Source organism: Stomoxys calcitrans, chromosome 2, assembly GCF_963082655.1.
Source record: "Stomoxys calcitrans chromosome 2, idStoCalc2.1, whole genome shotgun sequence".
Lineage (NCBI taxonomy): Eukaryota > Metazoa > Arthropoda > Insecta > Diptera > Muscidae > Stomoxys > Stomoxys calcitrans.
Window position 1 is genome coordinate 42,039,899 of NC_081553.1, and position 23,861 is coordinate 42,063,759.

General features: G+C 38.5%; 1 protein-coding gene and 1 long non-coding RNA gene across 2 annotated transcripts in view; one reads left to right on the forward strand and one right to left on the reverse strand.

Moving 5' to 3' along the window:
- The window catches only part of LOC106095701 (mucin-2), a 304,912-nt gene that overhangs the window by 267,914 nt on the left and 13,137 nt on the right, over positions 1 to 23,861 (reverse strand). The gene's annotated exons all lie outside the window — the stretch shown is intronic.
- LOC131995362 (uncharacterized) lies at positions 19,871 to 21,389 on the forward strand. Its single transcript, XR_009397421.1, has 2 exons — positions 19,871 to 20,930; positions 21,001 to 21,389. It is a non-coding gene; the product is annotated as an uncharacterized LOC131995362 (long non-coding RNA).

Sequence of the window (23,861 nt, forward strand, 5' to 3'; positions counted from 1 at the left end):
GGCCTTGGACGCGAAAGCGTTAGACACAGTCAGCCATTCCAAACTATTTGAGGACACCGCCCACACGTCCCTCCAACCAGGCCTGAAGCACTTACTGAAAGACTGGGTCACGAATTATCTATGTGGCCGCCATCCGTCTACGAGATTTAGGGATATGAAGTGGAAATCTCACAGAGGTAAACAAGGAGTTTCCCAAGGCGGGATGATATTTCCGTCACTGTTTAACCTCTATCTCTATTTCACCCCACACCTTCCAGGCGGCACTGAGATCATATGCGAACGACTGTACGATCATGACATCGGGCCCCATCGTTGATGACATTTGCGATAGGTTAAACATCCTCATCGATCTTGCCGCCTATTTCGCTACAAAGAACTTGAAAATATCTGCCACTAAATCTTCAGACACGTTATTCGCTACATACATGCTGGAGGTAAATGATGAACTAGTAGTGAGATTCGATGGGGTAAGGATTCCAATAACCAACTATTCCAAAATACTTGGTGTCACATATGACAGCTCTTTCACATCCCAAGGTCAAAAATAGAAACTTGGCCCTCAAGTAGCGAGACGGCAAAACTTGGGTTGCTGACAAAGAAACCATGTTGACTGCATAAAAAACAATTGGGTGAAAAGGCATAAAATATGGAGCACCGATATGGACCCGCCAGCTGAGCGACAAATAGTGGAATAATATTTCAAACCGGTCAGAATGTCGCCCTTCGTACTGCAACTGGCCATCTTCTCAAATATCTTATGTGGACCAGCTTTTTCAGGAGACAAAGATCCTACCCCTGCGAAAACATAACTACATGCTGTCTAAGCAATACCTTCTGGGCTGTTATCCCAGAGATAATCCTAACCAGCGTCTCATGGATAGGGATCCACTGCCCAGAGATATAAGTGTGAATCTGTATTATCTTGAGCGAGAGGTTCAGTGCTACAAAAGAGAACCGGAGAAGGTGGCGTTTCAGGCAGGCTTAGATAGCTTTAACATCGACCCGGCAGACGAAGCGGTAAACAGCTACCGAGTGAATGAACACAGTCGTTGGACATCGACCGCCACCCATTGCACCGGAAGAAATTAGCCTCCCTATGCAAACCATATTAGTTCTAGTTCAATTGGTTTCCGGCATTTGCAGTGGCCTCAACTCCTTCAGTACTAGGATTGACGCGAGCTTAAGCTAAAACAATTGACTGACCTTCTTGTTAAGAAACGGCAAGTAGGGCTACGCACATTACAACCCCACAACCCCTCACAGCAATAGTTTTCACTTTCAGCTATTAGTTGTTTCTCGTACACCCGACTGTGATTTTGCATTCAAACAAATAATGGATTATTTGGTAAAAGGCAGCAATATGCTGTTTTTTCTTTTCGTTAATTTATGTGGAAATTAATTCGATAATTTTACAGCTTTTATTTCTGGACATTAGTTTTAGCATATATTTTGCACATCTCTGGAAAAATAATAAATTTCATAAAATCCCATCAGCCGTTCGGCTGCGATCGATACCACAAATTCGTCTTTGTAATAATATTTCTGAATTATTATCGTATTTTTTTGAGGTTAAACAGATGTAGATTTTTTGCAATATTTGTTTTATTTGCCTTTTTGCTTTTTTATAAAAAAAGTAAGTAAAATTGAATTGAAAGTAAATTAAGGAACGTTCTATAATAAAAATTCAATAACAGCGACATTGAATGTATAATATTTAAGAAAAAACATAATAATTAAGAATATATATAATATTTAAGAAAAATTCAACAATCCTTTTCCTCATTTGTTGTTTTACAATATTCACCCCCATTGAGCCATCTTACACAAAGCTTATTCTTAAACGTATTTTAAAAAATCCATTCCTCATCTGCATGAGGACTTTGATTTAATTAACTTCTGCTGCTTCACTCAATTGTCTGCGCCAAGATTGTTTTCTTTTTTTTGTTAATTATTCGAATACATTCATGATACTTTGCCAAGCTAAAATAAAATTAAAATAAATTAAACAGGTTTCCGTTAAGGAAATATCAACTAAAATTATTTACCTTCAACTAAAATGTAGTGGCCTTAGTATAACATTTTTCCCAAGTTATCCCTTATTCAATTCTATGCTAACGTCTTTGAAAATCTTTTACATTTCTATAAAAATCTCCTAATCAGCATTATCCTCAAAGTCTGCATCATAGTCAAGTTCAAACGTTTTCTTGCACTCTTTTATAAAGCCGCTACTCATTGACAGTATAGAGTTTTGGTCACTAAAATTTGATCGCCATCTTCGTAGGCTTGCTATTTCGGACGAACGATTTCGATCTCCCATTGTTACTTCGTCATCTAAATTTTCATGTGGAACTCCTATCTCCGATTCTGGTTCTGATTCAAATGAGGAAAAATTTTCTGAAATATTTCCTGAATTTTCACAATTTGATAGCCATTGTAATATATATGCTAATTTTGAACTAACTTTGCTATATTTGGAATCATTCACCATATCTTCATGCAAAGCTATGGAGTATTCACCAGCAAAACTTTCAAATTTTCCTTCATTTGAACCATCACCTTTTTTAGTCAATGTTTTATTATCTTTGTCCTCAATAAAATTGCCTTCCCTCAAATTCACATTCTCCATACCTGTGCCAATTTTCAATTCATTCCTGAAATCCGCGATGTCAATTTGGTCACTTAATTTTGATCGCCATCTTCGTAGGCTTGCTATTTCGGACGAACGCTTCCGATCTCCCATAATAATGCCGTCATCAAAATCTTCATGAACATCTCCAATTTCCGATTCTGTTTCAGATGCAAATGAAGGCATATTCTCTTTATTTTCTAAAGTTACGTCAGATTGTTCGCAATTTGTTAGCCATATCCGTATATTTTCTAATTTTGCACTAATTTCGCGATCTTTCGAATCCTCCACCATATCTCCGCGCAAAGCCATCGAGGATTCACACGCAATATTTTTAAATTTTACTTCATTTGCACCATCACATTTTGAAAGCCATTGCCGTAAATTATCCAATCTCGAACGAATTTCACGATCTTTGTTTTCTTCCACCATATCTCTATGCACAACATTAGATGATTCATGTTCTGTAGTTTTTGTATTTAGGTCGCTACTTAGTTTCTTAAAATCAGAAAATATCAATTGTTCATTTGTTCTACATTTTTTGCTGCCATGGCTACCAATAAAATGTTCACATTTTTCTTTAATTGATTCATTATCTTCCGATTTCAATCCGAATTCATATTTGATCATTGTCCGGATGCCTTGGATAAGTTTTTCGAGATTGAACAATTTGCTTCTTACCCCTTCCAATTCTTCCAATGGGACTTTCTCTGAAATACAATTTCCATTCCACAATTTCACATTCTCGAAATCCCTGTCAATTTTCCAGTCATTCTTCAACTCCGCGGTGTCATTTTCGTATCCTAAATTCCTAATCTCTTCATGGAGATTGTCCAATTTAGTTTTAAGTCCTTTTAAAGTGGGCGAATGTCCCTCATTTGTTAAACTTCCATCATACAAATCTTCCGAATCTGAATCCATATCAGAATCATAAGATGATGTCGTTTCCTCCTCTTCAGATTCCAATCCCAGCAAAATTTCATACGCTTGGTATAGGTTGTTGTTTGCACGGCTCATATTTGTAATTTTTTTTCTTTCTTGAAGTCTTGAATTGTTTTTATTTTGATTTGTTGATTTTTGTATTTTTCTTGATTTTCTTCAAAAAATTTGTTTGTATTTCTTCTTCTAATAATTGTTTGTAAACTGACATTTCATAAGTTGACACTTTGATTGGAAAGAATTGGAAAAACATGAAACCGATTACTAACTCTTTCCAATACATTTGTAGGTAGGTATGTACAAAACAAAATTAAATTTATTTCGTAGATACTAAATACTGATATACTTCAGTATTCGCAATCGTTAAACGTGTTTTTATACGTTTTTCAAACGTTTTTTAATTCTATTACTATCACATTTCATTCTTTTATATGGTTTTAACAACACTTAATGATTTGACAAAGCCTTCGCATAATTCACCTTAAACGATGTTACGAATGCCACCTGCGGCGCCAATTTCCATATGCTGACCAAGCACGGATTCCCTAGGTTACACAGCACGTCGATTGCTTTGCTTGCCATAATCATCCATATTTGCCTTGGCTTCAATCAGACAGGACGATCGTCATGGCTTTGAACCTCTCGAAAGCCTTTGATACGATCGGCCATGCCACTCTTTTGGAAGATATCGCTAGCACTCCCATCCGGCCGGGCCTAAAACGTTGTATTACAAATTATGTGAATTCGAAGCCCCGGTATGCTGAAATGGAGTTTCCCATAGAAGGGGGATATCTCCGGTACGGTTTAACCCCTACCATATGCGAACACTTTTACTATCACGGCATAGCACTACTCATTGCTCCAAGTGCTCCATCACCTTGCCGATCTTGCCGTTTATTTCGCAGCCATATATTTGAAGATATCTGCCACTCGGTATCACTTCATCGTCAGCGGAGATGCATGAGGTGTTGGATGTTGTGGTTGTTGTACGCACATTTGTATATAGATGTAGCGATCTTCGCCGCGCGAACGTTATGGCTATTGGTTATTTAAAGGCGCCAAAAACTTGCCTTTTTTATATCGAGTACCACAGCACTCAGAATTCAGGCAAGAACCGGTGCCAGCCGGCCTCTCACTGAGACTCTCTACTTGATATCGTTAATTATCCCCGACTGCAATTGCAGCTTTTCCATATACGAAGCATTCCAGTATCCGCATTCTGTGGAACTCTCATCTGATATACTCGTGATGACATTGAACACATTTCTTTGCTTTCAAAAAAATTCACAATCTTCAAAAGCACACAATATAACCATTTTTATCGTTCAACTAATCTAGCCATGTACAATTTTACTACCATCATTTAATCATCCAATCAGAAAAAATTATTCATATTTTTATCGCAATACAACAAAAATCCTCCAATCATATGCGGATGATTGTACAATCATGGCATCAGACCCATTGTTGACATCTGCGATAGGTTGAACGTCTACCTCAACGAACTTGCCTCATATTTCACTGCAAGAAATTTGAAGATATCTGTCACCAAATTTCCAGCCACATTGTTCACTTCATATACGCGTGAGGTGAATACTGAGCTGAGTGTGATGGTCGATGGAGATACGATTCCATCCATCAAGTGTCCCAAAATACTTGGCGTCACATTTGACGGCTCTTACACATGCTCCCCAAATGCCACAGCAATAAATTTTTGGCTGTTATCGCAGGGACAATTCAAATCATCATCTTGTGGATAGGTATTTACCGGCCTGAAGCCTAAAATTAGATCTATATGATCCAGAGTGAGAAGTTCAGCGCTACCAGAGATTACCTCTAGATCAAGCGGGTGTAGACAACATTTACGCAGACACGGTGAAGGTGCGGTGATTAGCTACCGGGTGAATGTGTACCTTGGAAAACCGCCAACCATTGCATCTGAAGAAATTGATCTCCCCCGGCAAACCGGGGGCCGAATTACCATATACGTGATCGAAAACGCTTTCGTATCGAATGAAATTTCATCTCGTATTTAACGAATGTTATGCCAGTTTTATACACATTTTAATGTAATATTTTTAATAAATCATGGTCGATTTAAACATTTGCGTTCTTGGATATCAAAAATTCTCTTTCAATAAGGAAATACATAATTCACAATAGAGAGATTTCGAAAGGTTTTAGTCGTTCACGTATGCGGTAATTCCGCCCCAAAGCGGTTCTAGCACGATTATGATCCGGCACATGCCGCCGTCTCTACTCCTACAGAGCAAGGATTGATGCCATAGTGCAGGATGTGTGTCCTGATTGTAACCTGAGGCCACACGACACACATCATCGGTTTAACTGCCCAGACAGACCTACTCGTCTCAGACCCAGATCCCTCTAGACGCACCCCACCTTAGTCGCAGAGTTCCTGGATCTGGATATTCAGCAGGTTCTAGCAGACGATAGATAGAACACAAGAAACTGCTACAACAACAGGTTCAGGGCGACACCCAATCCATAAATCTCAACATTAACCGAACACTTAAAGAGTTTCCGGGAATAAGAAATCGAAGCCATGTAGTGCAACATGGCTTTGGGCCATGAACATTCCATTAATTAATAGGGGCAAACTCTCACATATAAATGAGTGCTATCCGATTCAAGTTTATGCTCAATTATAAGGAGCCTCGTTTTTAATAGCCGAGTCCGAACGGCGTGCCGCAGTGCAACACCTCTTTGGGGAGAAGTTTTTACATGGCATAGTGGTTCAAAATGTTGCCAGCATTAGGTGGGGATACCCACAGTTGAAATATGTTTCTAATGTTCTCGCCAGAATTTGAGCCCACGCGTTTAGTGTCATAGGCAGGCATGCTAACCTCTGCGCATCCATGGTATCTTGTGCCTGTGATTGTTTTTGTTGTTGTAGCCACATATTCATGTGGAGGTGGTGATCCTCGTCAAGCCCATGTAGGTGAGCAAGCTCGTTCCGGTCATTAGTGATTTAAAGGCGCCAATAACTCGCCTTGTCATATCAAGCATCATAGGCATTCAGTACTAGCGCAAGAGCCGGTGCCGCCCGACCTCTCGCTGAGACTCTCCGCTCGATACCGCTGATTCTCGACGACTGCCGTTGCAGCTACTTCGTATGGAGCATTCCACTATCCGCAACCTGTGAACATGGAAGCCCGGTAGCTCGCAGCTAAGCTTCTCGTAATAGCATTGAACACCATACAGATCGGTCCTTAATCTTCCGGCCTGTGTGATGCTGACAGCTTTTCTGTGCCGGGTACGTGTTATATTTTCCGTATGTTTCACTTGTTAACCACGTCCACCAAACTACTGTGGCGTACGTTGGTATTGGTCCAATTGCGCTCCTGTAAAGCCATTGGACTATCCTCGCATGCAGACCCCACTTCGAGCGTACGGCTCAACATCCAACTGAAATGTAGTATCTTTAAAACATTTTCCCAAATTTTTAAGTTTTCATGAAAAATATTGGCACTTCAACTTTCATTTATATCTAAGCTGTTTCATTATCGATACTCCGTCATAAAAAAAAACATTTTATGCTAAAACTCCTTTACAGTTTTTTTTTTAAACCATAGAGAAAATTCTTAACATCCCAACAACTTCTGTTGCTCCCAAAACATTCCTACCAACAGGTGTTGGTAAAAATAACTTAGAATCTCCACATAATCCAACACAAAAGAATTTATTGCCCGTAAATTTCAAGTAATTTTTCACTTTTGAACATTCAATCAATCTGACTGTTAACCTTTCATATGGACCATACATGACGTAGTCACTTGGTTTAGTTTCCATGAAACCATATAAAACTTTATTGCAATCCCTCATAAGTTTGTAGTTGTCTTCTAAGTTGTTCCTTTGAGTTTTTTCTTGGCCTTGTAACTTTTTGGTCCACTATTGTAAAGTTGACCAAAAGTTTCGTAAATGCAAACACATTGAATTCCGAAATGAAGATAAATTTTGAAGTTGAAAAAAAAAATTTGTATGTAAATTGTTTTATGGTTTTGTATGAACTTTGATTTTAAAATTTCTAAAACAAAAACCTGCAAATTTCTACTGTGACTTTGTTTTCGCCAGCAGATACTTGCAACTTTGAACAGATGTTTTGTAAATGTCAGCTGTTTTATGAAAAGCAGCTGTTACATGAAAATAAAATGCTAACACTAAATGGATCAAAAAGGCAGGGATAAGTAAAAAATAAAAATATTGTTTATTGGCAATTATGAAATTTGTTAATTTGTATTTACTTTTAAGGAAGATGAAAGGGAGCAGCCAGTGTTCAGGTACAGAAAACTCGACAAATTATGTAATTTTACCTCAAGTCGGTTGTTATACATCAGAAGATAAAGTGTAAAATTTGGAAAATCTTGAAAAATTATAACATTGGTGGTTAGTCCAAGGTTTCTTTGTCAGCAAGGCAGAACCCTGTTTCTACTTTTGTGTACGGTGATGGAATGTAAAGCAGTTGTAATCCTTTACAGCCTTCGAAATGCATGCTAATGCTCGGCGAATGGAAATTGTTTAACGAGAGGATCGGGAGGAGTAGTCCCTCATGTGTCTTGGCTACTGGTGAGAGAAGGGAGATCGGTCTATACGACTCGTCCTTGCTCGTGTCCTTTCCAGGTTTCAGTAGTGGGATCACATTGCCCATCTTCCAAACATCGGGTATTATAATAGTGTTCAGACAGGCTGGGGACAATTGTAAGGTACTCGACTCCAAGCAGATCAGCATCAGTGCAGATATTCCGACTGTGACAAGCATTTTGCCCTACTTGATCCACGTATGGCATTCGTAGCTTCCTGCATGGTATTTTGTGATAGCTACCCTTCTCGCCTTGTCACTCTCGGGTCAATAAATTGACGTTTATTTAAGGAAAATACCTCACAAGTATCGCCAGCATTTTTTATTTAAAACAATTGTTTTCCTAAGAGCGTGTGTCGAATGATAGCAATCTCCTAAGGTGATATTTAAGAATGACGTAAAGAGTTGTTTTTTACATTGGTGAGAAAACAGTTGCATTTTGCTGTGCCAATCGACCATTTTTTCTAACACTGACAAATTTTGACGTTTGTCAAAAATCAAAAGGTAAACGAGATGTACGCGCCACTTAATAATGCAAGAAAAAGACAGAAATTATAATAATTATTTGAGTAATGAATATTTTTAAAAATATTTTCCATTACTGCTAGCAGTTATATTGCAAATGCGAATGTTGCAATATGGAGGTATTTTAGTTCTTGCTTTAGAAAAGAGGAAAACACGGCGAGTGAGACAAGTAATGTTATTTTAAAGACATCTGTATTAATTTTTTAGCGGGAGAAGAAATTACTTCACGAAAAATTAATGCAAATGCAAATTTGCGTCTATTTTTTCTATTGTTTACCTGAAAATGATGAACGAAACTCATGCCAGGTAAATAAACTATTGACGCCGTTATAAAAAAATCACTAAACGGCGGCTGCATCCTTTCAATAAACTACAAACACAAAACTGTACTGTTGTCGATTATTGTTAAATAACAACCTTTCAGAATCCCGTTGCCAGTGATAATAAACATTAATTTTACCAATTTTATGCCAAATAAGCCGTTTAAATTTAGTGACGTCTGCTGCGGCTTACCAGCCCCTGAACTACTCAAAAATTTTCACCACACTTAACGTCAAATTTTAACTATCCCTACAACTTTGCTACCATTCGACACACAGCCTTGGCAAGCTAATAAAAAACCAACCAAAACAAAAATCAGCTGTTTTGAGCGTGTGTCGAATGATAGCAATCTCCCATGGTGAGATGTAAAAATGACGTAGGGGGTTGTTTTTTACACTGGTGAGAAAAAAAAATTACTTTGCTGTGCCAATCGACCATGCTTCTAACACACAAATTTTGACGCTTGGCAAAAATTAAAAGTAAACATGATGTGCCCGCCAAATAATAATACAGAAAATAATAATTATTTGCGTAATGAATATTTTTCAAAATTAATTTTCATTACTGCTAGTTATATTGCAAATACGAACGTTGCAATTTGGAGATATTTTAGGTGTTGCTTTGGAAAGAGGAAAACACGGCGAGTAATACAAGTTATGTTATTTTAAAGACATCTATATTAATTATTTCCCAATTTTATGAAGTTTTGTACATGGAACCTTATTCACGAAAAATTAATGCATATGCAAATTTGCTTCTATTTCTATTCTATTGTTTACATTAAAATTATGAAAAAAAAAACGCATGCCAGGTACATAAAATATTGACGCTGTTATAGAAAAATCACTAAACGGCGGCGCCATCATTTCAATAAACTACAACACAATAATGTTCATTATTGTTAAATAACTACCTTTTAGAATCCCGTTGCCAATAATAATAAACAAAAAATTTACTTATTTTGTTGCCAAATAAACGACTGTTTAAATTTACTGACGTATTCCCACTTTTGCTTGCAAATTTTTTAAAGAGAGTAAAATGGCTCTTACTCTCCTACAAATTTTTTGTGAAAAGTACGCGAACAGAGCTATCATTTGCAAAAATACAATTTATTGAAATGCATGCCAGGTACATAAAATATTGACGCTGTTATAGAAAAATCACTAAACGGCGGCGCCATCATTTCAATAAACTACAACACAATAATGTTCATTATTGTTAAATAACTACCTTTTAGAATCCCGTTGCCAATAATAATAAACAAAAAATTTACTTATTTTGTTGCCAAATAAACGACTGTTTAAATTTACTGACGTATTCCCACTTTTGCTTGCAAATTTTTTAAAGAGAGTAAAATGGCTCTTACTCTCCTACAAATTTTTTGTGAAAAGTACGCGAACAGAGCTATCATTTGCAAAAATACAATTTATTGAAATTTTTTGTCTACAACATCATTGGTGTCTTCAACTAGTACGCATAGACATTTTTAAAAATCTATTTTATTTGCACAGTGGGAATTCCGTGTTATATACCAAATCTTTCAATTTGAAATACGTAATTTTTGTAATTTTTTTCCATTTAAAATTCTGTTTTTAGGAAGCTTCACAAAAGAAACTTGCATATTTTTACTATGTAGAGACAGCCCTCGACGCGAGAGCAACAAATAACCTTTTAAATAAGACAGCAGCAGCAAAAAGTTGGATATACCTATCAAAATTTTGGTAACTGACCGAGAGACTGCTAGTTTACGGAGTATGATTAAAGTAATGCTGGCAGCATTTGTGAGGTACTATGCCATGTATGTAAAAACTTCTCTCCAAAGAGGTGTCGCGCTGCGGCTCAGCTTTAAAAAGCAGGCCCTTATCATTGAGCTTAAACTTGAATCGAACAGCACTCATTGATATTTGAGAAGTTTGGCCCTGTTCCTCAGTGGAATGTTTATGAGCAGAATTTGCATTTGAAAGGGAGTGACGATAAAGTCACTTTGTTACAGTCAGGGCTAAGAAATCCCATGGCATCTGGTTCTATGCACCGGATTTAAACGGTGGAATGCCCACCGGCCATGGGCTGGAACATTGAGGTCCGATCTGTGGGGTGTTCTTGGCTGTAACGCGAAGCTTAGCTGTGAGCTACTGGGCGCGTCCACACCGGCCATAGGCTGTCGCCTTAGTGTACGTGTTTAATTTCGAGCACACAACAAGCCGATTACTGGCCTAGGTGTATATTCATGGTGGCATGGGGCGGATTAATATCCGCACCCTCTTTTAAACCTAACCTAACTTGACCTAGTTGTTGTTGTTGTAGCAGTTTCTTGTGTTCTATCTTTCGTCTGCTTGATTCTGTTGAGTGTCAAGACCCTGGAACTCTGCCAGTAAGATGGGGTGCGTCCACAGGGATCTGGGTCTGACTGGGCAATTAAACAATTGACGTGTATCGTGTGGTCCTTGGTTACAATCGGGGACATACAACTTGCACGTCGGCATCAATCCTTGCTCTGTAGGAGTTGAGGAGGCAGCCATCTGTCGGAATGTAATTGAGCCCGAACTACTCTGGATTGCCGGGGGAGGTCGATTTCTTTAGGTGCAATGGGAGACGGTCTTTCTCCAAGGACTACATTCACACTGTTTGCTATTTACCGCATCTGCTACCATGTCTGCATGAATTTTGTGTAGACCTGCTCTATATGCCGCATCTAACTCTATTCTCTCTTGTAGCGTTGAACCTCACGCTCTAGATTCTGTAGATCTGCCTTAACTTAAGCTAGTGAACGTTTCATGGTATTCTCCCCTAGGTAATGACCAGCACCAATCAGTAAGCTACCACCCCCCTCAGATGTGTCGTTCCTGAAAGGAAATTCTGAGACATTATAAACGGAGCAGCCACTCGATTTATACATTCAAGTGCAGCCCAACTTCCCGGCGCAGATAGTGGTACTCGCAGACACGCATTTTGGGATGCGTTGAACTGAATCCACTAAACCGAGAATCAGAGAGCTGAATCTGAAAATTACCATGTTCGCTAATAAATATATGCGGCTGGAACATTGAGGTCCGATCCGGGTGGTGTTAATTTTTTCACGAAAGACTTAGCTGCGAGCTGGCGTCCACAGGTTGCGGATAGTGGAAGGCGAGTTAATTGCTTACCTACAGGAGCTTGACAAGAATCGCCAACTCCACATGAAAATGTGGCTACAAAAACAACAACATGTGGCTATTCCATGCAATATAGACCCATCCCGTTTCCTGAGCCGTAATTTCTTTGGAATCAGACTATCAGCACATTATTATCGCCGTTTGCGGACCACTCGATTCCATAACCTCTGAAGGCCTGACGTATATCAATCAGAAGAAGGCCGATTGGGTCGAGAGTACTTCAGAGAATACACCAACCGCTGCTTTAATAAGATGTCACCCCTCTATGTGCTGGTTGCAGCAGCTGGTAGAATACACCAAGTGCGGCCCAATTTCCCGACGTTCGCAGACGAGCGTGTTGGAATTCTTTTCACTGACCCCACTAAACCGAAAATAGGCGAGCTATATCTAGAAATTAAAAGGATGGTAAACTAGCATAAGCAGAATATGTGCCTAAAACACTTGAAGCAATGCAACTTGGGCGCCGGCATTGGCATGTGTTGGCCAAATGTCAAGTCACTTTCGAAGAGGGATGGTAGTACCTCAATCACTTTTGGCGACGTAACAGTGACTGATCCGAAGAGTTGCGCCCGGTTATATAACCGTCAATTTATTGAGCATCTCGAGTGGCAAGGCAAGGAGGAGAGCCATTTGATGTATTTGTGGTTGCCGCAGCGCCAAATTGTTAATATTGTTATAGGCACATTTGTATAGGCGACAATCCTCGTCTCGCTCCATAGATAAGCTAGATTATTCCGGTTCATAGCACCGATTGCCAGGGATGGCAAACTTCTCACATATTAATGAGTGGTGCTGTCCGATTCAAGTTAAAGTTCAATGATAAGGAGCCTCCTTTTTAAAGCCGAGCCCACACGACGTGCCGCAGTGCGACTACTCTTTTGGCAGAAGTTTTTACATGGCAACGTAACATACGGTTCTAGCAAGGATTCGAAACCAGGCTTTCAGCGCCATAGATGGAAATGCTAGCTTCTGCGTTACGGTGGCATTCCTGTTTCTTAATGGAATGTTCATATGCAAATTTTCACCTATCGCCACGGCAAATGGCAATTGAAAATTGGATTTTTAAATGTGGCACTGGCACTCATTATTTAAGCAAGAGCCATTGCCGGCCGATCTCTCACTAAGTCTCCCCACTCAATAGCACTGATTATCCGCAGTTGTAGCTACTCCGTATACGGGGCATTCCGCGTGTCCACAGGACGCCCGGTATATGACCTTCTCGTTATGGCGTCTCTAAACTGATGCTGACGAACTTGGATGTACTACGATTGGAGTACGTGACTAAGATCCTCTAATTGTCTCTAAAAATTTTCATAATTCCCGATATGGGAAAATGGGCATAGATATTCTGCTACTAAAGCCGGGAAATGACCCGAGTAAAGGAGAGTTGGACAGACCAATCTCCTTTATCTTATTACTAGCCCCTCCCGAGCATAGTTGAAGAATTTCCGTATGTTTAGCACCAACACGATGCGGTAGATTTCATAGCACAACAACTGCTTTTAATGCCATCACCACACATATTAACCGTGGTCAAAACCAGGCGAGACCTTGTAATAGGACGGACCTCATGGCCCTGGACGCGAAAGGTTTAGACACAGTCAGCCATTCCAAACTATTTGAGGACACCGCTAACACGTCCCTCCAACCAGACCTGAAGCACTAACTGAAAGACTGGGTCACGTATTATCTATGTGCTTTCTGGGCTGTTATCCCAGAGATAATCCTAACCACCGTCTCATGGATAGGGATCCACTGCCCAGAGATATAAGTGTGAATCTGTATTATCTTGAGCGAGAGGTTCAGTGCTACAAAAGAGAACCGGAGAAGGTGGCGTTTCAGGCGAGCTTAGATAGCTTCAACATCGATACGGCAGACAAAGCGGTAAACAGCTACCGAGTGAATGAACACAGTCGTTGGACATCGACCGCAACCCATTGTACCTGAAAAAGTTAGCCTCCCTCTGCAAATTATTTCTAATTAAATTGCTTTCCGGCATTTGCAGTCGCCTCAACTCCTATAGTGCTAGGATTGACACGAGCGTGTTGGATGTGTGCTCCGATGGTAACCTGGGATCACACGACACACGCCACCAGTTTAACTGCCCAGACAAACCTACTCGACTCAGACCGAGATTCCTCTAGACGCACTCACAGCTCGTCGTAGATTTTCTGTATTTGGATATTCTGCAGAAGCAAGCAGATGAAAGGTAGAACACAACGCAATGCTGATTTTGCATTCAAACAAATAATGGATTATTTGGTAAAAGGCAGCAATATGCTGTTTTTTCTTTTCGTTAATTTATGTGGAAATTAATTCGAAAATTTTGCAGCTTTTATTTCATGAATATTAATTTTAGCATATATTTTGCACATCTCTGGAAAAATTAAAAAATTTGTTAAAATCCCATCAGCTGTTCGGCTGCGATCGATACCACAAATTCGCCTTTGTAATAATATTTCTGAATTATTATCGTATTTTTTGAGGTTAAACAGATGTAGATTTTTTGCAATATTTGTTTTATTTGCCTTTTTGCTTTTTTAGAAAAGAAGTAAGTAAAATTGAATTGAAAGTAAATTAAGGAACGTTCTATAATAAAAATTCAATAACAGCGACATTGAATGTATAATATTTAGGAAAAAACATAGTAATTAAGAATATATATAATATTTAAAAAATTATATAATATTTAAGAAAACTTCAACAATCCTTTTCCTCATTTGTTGCTTTACAATATTCACCCCCATTGAGCCATCTTACACAAAGCTTATTCTTAAACGTATTTTAAAAAATCCATTTCTCATCTGCATGATGACTATGATTTAATATCTTCTGCTGCTTCACTCAATTGTCTGCGCCAAGATTTCTTTTTTTGATTTTTCGAATCCATTCATTATACTTTGCTAAGCTAAAATAAAATTAAATTAAATTAAACTGGTTCCAGTTAAGGAAATATAAATATATTATTTACCTTCAACTAAAATGTAGTGGCCTTAGTATACATATTTTCCCAAGTTATCCCTTATTCAATTCTATGCTAACGTCTTTGAAAATCTTTTACATTTCTATAGAAATCTCCTAATCAGCATTATCCTCAAAGTCTGCATCATAGTCAAGTTCAAACGTTTTCTTGGACTCATTTATAAAGCCGCTACTAATTGATAGTATAGAATTTTGGTCACTAAAATTTGATCGCCATCTTCGTAGGCTTGCTATTTCGGACGAACGATTTCGATCTCCCATAGTTACTTCGTCATCTAAATCTTCATGTAGAACTCCTATCTCCGATTCTGGTTCTGATTCAAATGAGGAAAATTTTTCTGAAATATTTCCTGAATTTTCACAATTTGATAGCCATTGTAATATATATGCTAATTTTGAACTAACTTTGCTATCTTTGGAATCATTCACCATATCTTCATGCAAAGCTATGGAGTATTCACCAACAAAATTTTCAAATTTTCCTTCATTTGAACCATCACCTTTTTTAGTCAATGTTTTATTATATTTGTCCTCAATAAAATTGCCTTCCCTCAAATTCACATTCTCCATACCTGTGTCAATGTTCAACTCATTCCTGAAACCCGCGTTGTCAATTTGGTCACTTAATTTTGATCGCCATCTTCGTAGGCTTGCTATTTCGGACGAACGCTTTCGATCTCCCATAATAATGCCGTCATCAAAATCTTCATGAACATCTCCAATTTCCGATTCTGTTTCAGATGCAAATGAAGGCATATTCTCTTTATTTTCTAAAGTTACGTCAGATTGTTCGCAATTTGTTAGCCATATCCGTATATTTTCTAATTTTGAACTAATTTCGCGATCTTTCGAATCCTCCACCATATCTCCGCGCAAAGCCATCGAGGATTCACACGCAATATTTTTAAATTTTACTTCATTTGCACCATCACATTTTGAAAGCCATTGCCGTAAATTATCCAATCTCGAACGAATTTCACGATCTTTGTTTTCTTCCACCATATCTCTATGCACAACATTAGATGATTCATGTTCTGTAGTTTTTGTATTTAGGTCGCTACTTAGTTTCTTAAAATCAGAAAATATCAATTGTTCATTTGTTCTACATTTTTTGCTGCCATGGCTACCAATAAAATGTTCACATTTTTCTTTAATTGATTCATTATCTTCCGATTTCAATCCGAATTCATATTTGATCATTGTCCGGATGCCTTGGATTAGTTTTTCGAGATTGAACAATTTGCTTCTTACCCCTTCCAATTCTTCCAATGGGACTTTCTCTGAAATACAATTTCCATTCCACAATTTCACATTCTCGAAATCCATGTCAATTTTCCAGTCATTCTTAAACTCCGCGATGTCATTTTCGTATCCTAAATTCCTAATCTCTTCATGGAGATTTTCCAATTTAGTTCTAAGTTCCTTTAAAGTGGGCGAATGTCCCTCATTTGTTAAACTTCCATCATAGAAATCTTCCGAATCTGAATCCACATCAGAATCATAAGATGATGTCGTTTCCTCCTCTTCTGATTCCAATCCCAGCAAAATTTCATACGCTTGGTATAGGTTGTTGTTTGCACGGCTCATATTTGTAATTTTTTTTCTTTCTTGAAGTCTTGAATTGTTTTTATTTTGATTTGTTGATTTTTGTATTTTTCTTGATTTTCTTCAAAAAATTTGTTTGTATTTCTTCTTCTAATAATTGTTTGTAAACTGACATTTCATAAGTTGACACTTTGATTGGAAAGAATTGGAAAAACATGAAACCGATTACTAACTCTTTCCAATACATTTGTAGGTAGGTATGTACAAAACAAAATTAAATTTATTTCGTAGATACTAAATACTGATATACTTCAGTATTCGCAATCGTTAAACGTGTTTTTATACGTTTTTCAAACGTTTTTTAATTCTATTACTATCACATTTCATTCTTTTACATGGTATGAACAACACTTTATGATTTGACAAAGCCTTCGCATAATTCACCGTAAACGATGTTACGAATGCCACCTGCGGCGCCAATTTCCATATGCTGACCAAGCACGGATTCCCTAGGTTACATTGCACGTCGATTGCTTTGCTTGCCATAATCATCCATATTTGCCTTGGCTTCAATCAGTCCAGGATATATGACAGGACGATCGTCATGGCTTTGAACCTCTCGAAAGCCTTGGATACGGTCGCTCATGCCACTCTTTTAGAAGACATCGCTAGCACGTCCTTCCGGCCGGGCCTAAAACGTTGTATTACAAATTATGTGAAGTCGATGCCCCGTTATGGTGAAATGGAGTTCCCCATTGAACCATATGCGAACGTTTTTACTAACACGGTATAGCAGCCACTAATTGATGTGATCTGCGTGTGGTTGAACTACTGCCTTGCCGATCTTGCCGTTTATTTCGCTGTCATATATTTGAAGATATCAGCCACTCTGTATCACTTCATCATCAGCGGAGATGAATGAGGTGTTGGATATTGTGGTTTTGTACGCACATTTGTGTACGGATGTAGCGATCTTCGCCGCGTGAACATTATGGCCATTGGTTATTAAAGGCGCCAAAAACTTGCCTTTTTATATCGAGTATCACAGCACTCAGAATTCAGGCAAGAACCGGTGCCACCCGGCCTCTCACAGAGTCTTCATTTGATATCGTTAATTATCCTCGACTGCAATTGCAGCTTTTCCATATACGAAGCATTCCAGTATCCGCAATTTGTGGAACTCTCATCTGAACATCGTGATGACATTGAACACATTTCTTTGCTTTCAGAAAAAATTCACAATCTTCAAAAGCACACAAAATATTACCATTTTTATCGTTCAACTAACTAAAAATGTAATGCATTGAAAAGTTAAACAAAACGTTTCAAATTATGCATGTCTTAAAAAACAATGCCAAATGCGTGTATGAACATTTGTACACATTTGTTTACATTTCCTAAAAATAAAGTTACAGAAAACCACAATGTCCAACGTCATAAATGTCACCCCACTGCTGCTGCTGCACACATATAAATATATTCAAAACAAAAGGTGAAATTGCGCTCATAACTGATTCACCACGCAAGCATGCAAGCACAGAACACTCTCTGCCGCCAAAACTCAACACTGGCCCAACAAACGAAAGAAAATAGAAATATGGAAACAAAAACAAAGAAAATACACCAGCTGAGAATGGTGAGAAAATTGGCATGTTGGTTAACTGACTTGCTGCCTACTCGCCGTGGTCGATCCGTGGCCATTGTTAATTAAAGTGTACCTGGCGAAATTCAAAGGAATTCCGAATTAGTCCCATACACAACAGTGTTTATCGAAGTGTTTAAGGCAAGAGGGGTGGATTTTTAAAAGACCCAAATCATACAACACTTGGCAACATTGTTTACATTCTTTGACATTTGGCTAGTGGGTGTATGCTAAACCAAAAATATCCCTTGCTAACTTACCTGGCCGATCCAGAGACCTTCGTCGACTCATTGGCAGTTTATTTTTTTTGTGGAGAGGTCAGCTACTTGAATAATCCCAGAAGAAGAAGAACTATTGTTGTTCTTGTTGATGAAGTGGAGGTGGTATTGTTATCGAGTTAATAGTTTTTAACTCGTGGAGGGGGCGATATGCTGCAATTTGAACAATTTCAGGATACACTTTTTGACACATTATCCGGGAGATGCACAAAAGCGGCACAGCAGGCTTTTAACCAAGTGCATTCCATTATATTTGTTGTTTTAACTTTTTTCAATTTAAAACACTTCTTGCACTTGATAGTTAATCGGGGGAAAATTACTTTTTCTATGTACTTTACTTAAAATGATTATGGCCTACGCTTTTCATTTTTATCTTAAACAACGACGGCTACGCACTAAAGTAATTAAACAACAGTGATTTGATATTCGGGGGAACACTTTTCAGGATACACTTTTTGACACATTATCCGGGAGATGCACAAAAGTGGCACAGCAGGCTTTCAACCAAGTACATTTCATTATATTTGTTGGTTTAACTTTTTCAAATTTAAAACACTTGCACTTTATAGATAATCGGGGGAAAATTACTTTTTGTATGCACTTTACATACAATTATTATGGCCTGCGCTTTTTATTTTTATCTTTAACAACGACGGCGACGCACTAAACTAATTAAACAATGGTGATTTGATATTCGGGGGAATACGTTTCAGGATACACTCTTTGACACATTATCCGGGAGATGCACAAAAGTGGCACAGCAGGCTTTTAACCAAGTGCATTTCATTATATTTGTTGTTGTAACTTTTATCAATTTAATAGGCGTACACTTGATAAATAATCGGGGGAAAATTACTTTTTGTATGCACTTAACATAAAATTATTGCGGCCTGCGCTTATTATATTTTAGCTTTCTTTAAGTATACCCGCAAAAAAATATGTTTAAACAGCAACAACAAAAGTTAACCGACGTCGACGCACTAAAGTAAATAAACAACGGTGACATATGCATATACAAAAACACACAATACACTATGACCATGAACATGTATCAAACAAACGAAAAAAACTGAAACACACACGAAATTTTGAAAAAATATTTCTCTTCTTTATAGAAGTTTTTTTCTTATAGGGACAAGGCCTACTTTCTATGCATTTAAATTTCATACTATGGTAGAATTGTTTTTTTTCTTTTTTACTCAAGGTAAGCCGGTGTTTTATTTTGGGAACTTCATCGGTATTTGAAATACCATTGCAAATTGACCACATTCGTGCATCATGTTTCAAATAACAACGCCGCCACCGTCAACGCACTTTTGATGTCTATGTTGTATATGTGTGCATGGGTTAAGTTAGCCAACAAACGAACAATAACAATAGCAAGTAGTGGTGTATTTGCCCCCAAATAATTCACAATAGCCAATGGGATTTTTTTGCATTTCTTTTACTTGCTCATCCATGATAGCAATCTATAGTGATATGTAAAAATGACGTAGGGGGTTGTTTTTAACATTGGTGAGAAAAAAATTTAATTTTGCTGTGCCAATCGACCATTTTTCTAACACTGAAAAATTTTGACGTTTGTCAAAAATCAAAAGGTAAACAACATGTACGCGCCACATAATAATGCAAGAAAAAACCAGAAAATAATAATTATTTGCGTAATGATAATTTTTCAAAAATAATTTCTATTACTGCTAGTAATAGAAATACGAACGTTGCAGTTTGGAGATATTTTAGGTGTTGCTTTGGAAAAGAGGAAAACACGGCGAGTAAGACAAATTATGTTATTTTAAAGACATCTATATTAATTATTTCCCAATTTTATGAAGTTTTGTACATGGAACCTGCAAATGCAAATTTGCTTATATTTTTTTCTATTGTTTACATTAAAATGATGAAAGAAACTCATGCCAGGTGCACAAAACTATTGACGCCGTTATGGAAAAATCGCTAAACGGCGGCGTCATCATTTCAATAAACTACAAACACAATAATGTACTTTAGTCCATTATTATTAAATAACTACCTTTTAGAATTCCGTTGCCAATAATAATAAACAAAAATTTTATTTATTTTTTGCAAAATAAACGACTGTCTAAAGTTAGTGACGTATTCCCACTTTTGCTTGCAAATTTTTTAAAGAGAGTAAAAAGGCTCTTACTCTCCTTCAAATTTTTTGTGAAAAGTACGCGAACAGAGCTATTATTTGCAAAAATACAATTTATTGAAAGTTTTTGTCTACAACATCGTGGTGTCTTCAACTAGTACTCATAGATATTTTTACAAATCTATTTTATTTGCTCAGTGGGAATTCCGTGTTGTATACCAAATCTTCCAATTTGAAAAAAGTAATTTTTGTAATTTTTTTCCATTTAAATTTCTGTTTTTAGGAAACTTCACGAAAAAAAAACTTGTATATTTTTACTATGTAGAGACAGCCATCGACGCGAGAGCAACAAATAACCTTTTAAATAAGACAGCAGCAACAAAAAGTTGGATATACCCATCAAAATTTCGGTAACTGACCGATCCAAAGCAGCAGATTCGTTATGACGTTTGAGGGGAGTTTTTTGAAAATTTTAATTGGGGTGTTGTAACTTTGAACGATAGCTGATGGTTGACTCTTGTGGTTTATCGTTAGCAATTTGACATGAGAAAATAGATTTATGGAGATATTCACACCTTCTATTAAATGCTCTAGTCCCTTAAGTCTGAAACAGTAAACAACATCATTATCGTCATACATCTAAAGTTTTAAAACTTAAAAATACTCAAAATATTTTTGAGACTTTGCTAGTTTACGGAGTATGATTAAAGTAAGTAATGCTGGCAACATTTGTGAGGTACTATGCTATGTAAAAACTTCTCTCCAAAGAGGTGCCGCGCTGCGGCTCAGCTTTAAAAAGAAAGCCCCTTATCATTGAGCTTAAGCTTGAATCGAACAGCTTTCATTGATATTTGAAAAGTTTGGCCCTGTTTCTAGGTGGAGTGTTTATGAGCAAAATTTTGCATTTTAAAGAGAGTGACGATACACTTTGTTACAGTCAGGGCTAAGAAATCCCATGGCAGCTGGTTCTATGGCATCAATCCTTACTCTGTAGGAGTTGAGGAGGCTGCATCTGCCGGAATGTTATTGAGCAAGAACTACTCTGGTTTGCCGGGGGAGGTCGATTTCTTTAGGTGCAATGGGAGACGGTCTTTCTCCGAGGACTTCATTCATGTTCTTTTGTTCCTCATGGGAGAGGCACATCCCGAAGTGCCTGCTCCGTAGGCTTCTGGTCCAACCAAAACCGCATCCAACATCCGCCGGTGTCTGAGAGGCGCACCCGGGTCATAGAGTGGGCTAGTTTTCGTTCGTGCTCTAGCTTGACGTAATTAAGGGAGTACGTTTTTGTAGTCAATCCCATGGTAGCCAGTTGTACGTACCGGATTGATCAGATTGAGTTTTTCATCGGCAACGGCTGCCGCCTTAGTGTATAACACACTGCTACAACAACTATCACGTTTTTGTAGTTGTTATACATCTTGCCGATGAAGGACTTCATCGGGTCAATCCGGTACGTACGTTTATAGGCCCGACATTGGTCGCTTACTGTGTGACCATAATCGCTTGGTTCTAGGAGACTTTAATGCGAACCACGTTTCATGGTATTCTTCCCTAGGTAATAACCAGCGGGACATAGCTCAACAGAGCTACATGCCGTATTTCTTTTTTTTTGGGATCGATCACCTCCCCACCCGACCTCATAACCTCTGAACGCCTGACGTATATCAATCTGAAGAACCTCTGACCGCCTGATGTGCATATATCAATCTGAAGAAGGCCGACTAGGTCGGCTTCAGAGAGTACACCAATCAGTAAGCTATCACCCCACTCAGATGTGCCGTTCCTGAAAGGAAATTCTGAGACATTATTTACGGAGCAGCCACTCGATTTATACCATCCGGTCTAATACCCCAAGTGCAGCGCATCTTCCCGGCGCAGGCAGTGGTACTCGCAGACAAGCATGTTGGGATTCGTTGAACTGAATTCACTAAACCGAGAATCAGAGAGCTGAATCTGAAAATTACCACATTGGCCAATAAACATAAGCGGCTGCAATATTGAGGTCCGATCTGAATGGTGTTCATTTCTGCCACGAGAGGCTTAGCTGCGAGTTAGCATCCACAGGTTGCGGATAGTGGAAGGCGAGTTAATTGCTCACCTACAGGAGCTTTATAAGAATCGCCACCTCCACATGAAAATGTGGCTACAACAACAACAACATGTGGTTAGAACACTTGAAGCAATGTAACTTAGGCAAGGCATTGTCAAGTTGCGATCTGCTGTTAGGTCACTTTCGAGGCCCTACAAAAGTAATGACAGGATCTCAGACACTTTGGCGTCGTAACAGTAACAGAGATGCGCTCGGTTATTCAGCCGTCAGTTTATTGAGCACCCCGAGAGTGACAAGACTAGGGGTAGAGCCATTTGCCGTATTTAAAACTTTTCTTAGGGGATGCTAAGCCTATCCCGGAGAAGTCTTTTTACGCTTATGCCCCATCCCCAATATTGCCGGACCAATGCCCGGAAGTGCATTTTTCTTGCAATTGAATTGCAACGGACTCCGAGGCAAGATCGATGAGATAGTAGATTGTATGAGTCGGAAGAACATATTGGTTGGACCGATCCCGGAGACAAAGCTGACCAGCAACTGCAGCCTGCACAGTTGTCAGGGATGCAATGTGCTACGTAAAGATCGTTTAAGGAATGGAGGTGACCTTCGTGATACGCCATTCCGTGCATTATAAACCCATCTCGCCTAGTGACTCAAACATAGAGTGTATGGAGTACTGTCGAGATAGAGCTTTACAACATGTATATACGTGTAATGCGTCAAATTTATAGGCCCGACATTAGTTCCCTGCTGTCTCACAGAAACCGTCTGGTTCTGGGGGACTTTAATGCACATCTGCTTTCATGTAATTCTCCCCTAGGGCAGGGCATTTTTGCATAGAGAAGGAGGACCCCACAGACAGACATTCCTACTGCATCCTTTGATATTCTAAATGACGTTTCCTAAGCCGTAATTTCTTTGAAATCAGACTACCGGCCTGACGTATATCAATCAGAAGAAGGCCGAGTGGGTCGAGAGTACTTCAGAGAATACACCAACCGCTGCTTTAATGAGCTGTCACCCCTCTAATGTGCTGGTTGCAGCAGCTGGTCGAATACGCCAAGTGCGGCCCAATTTCCCGACATTCGCAGACG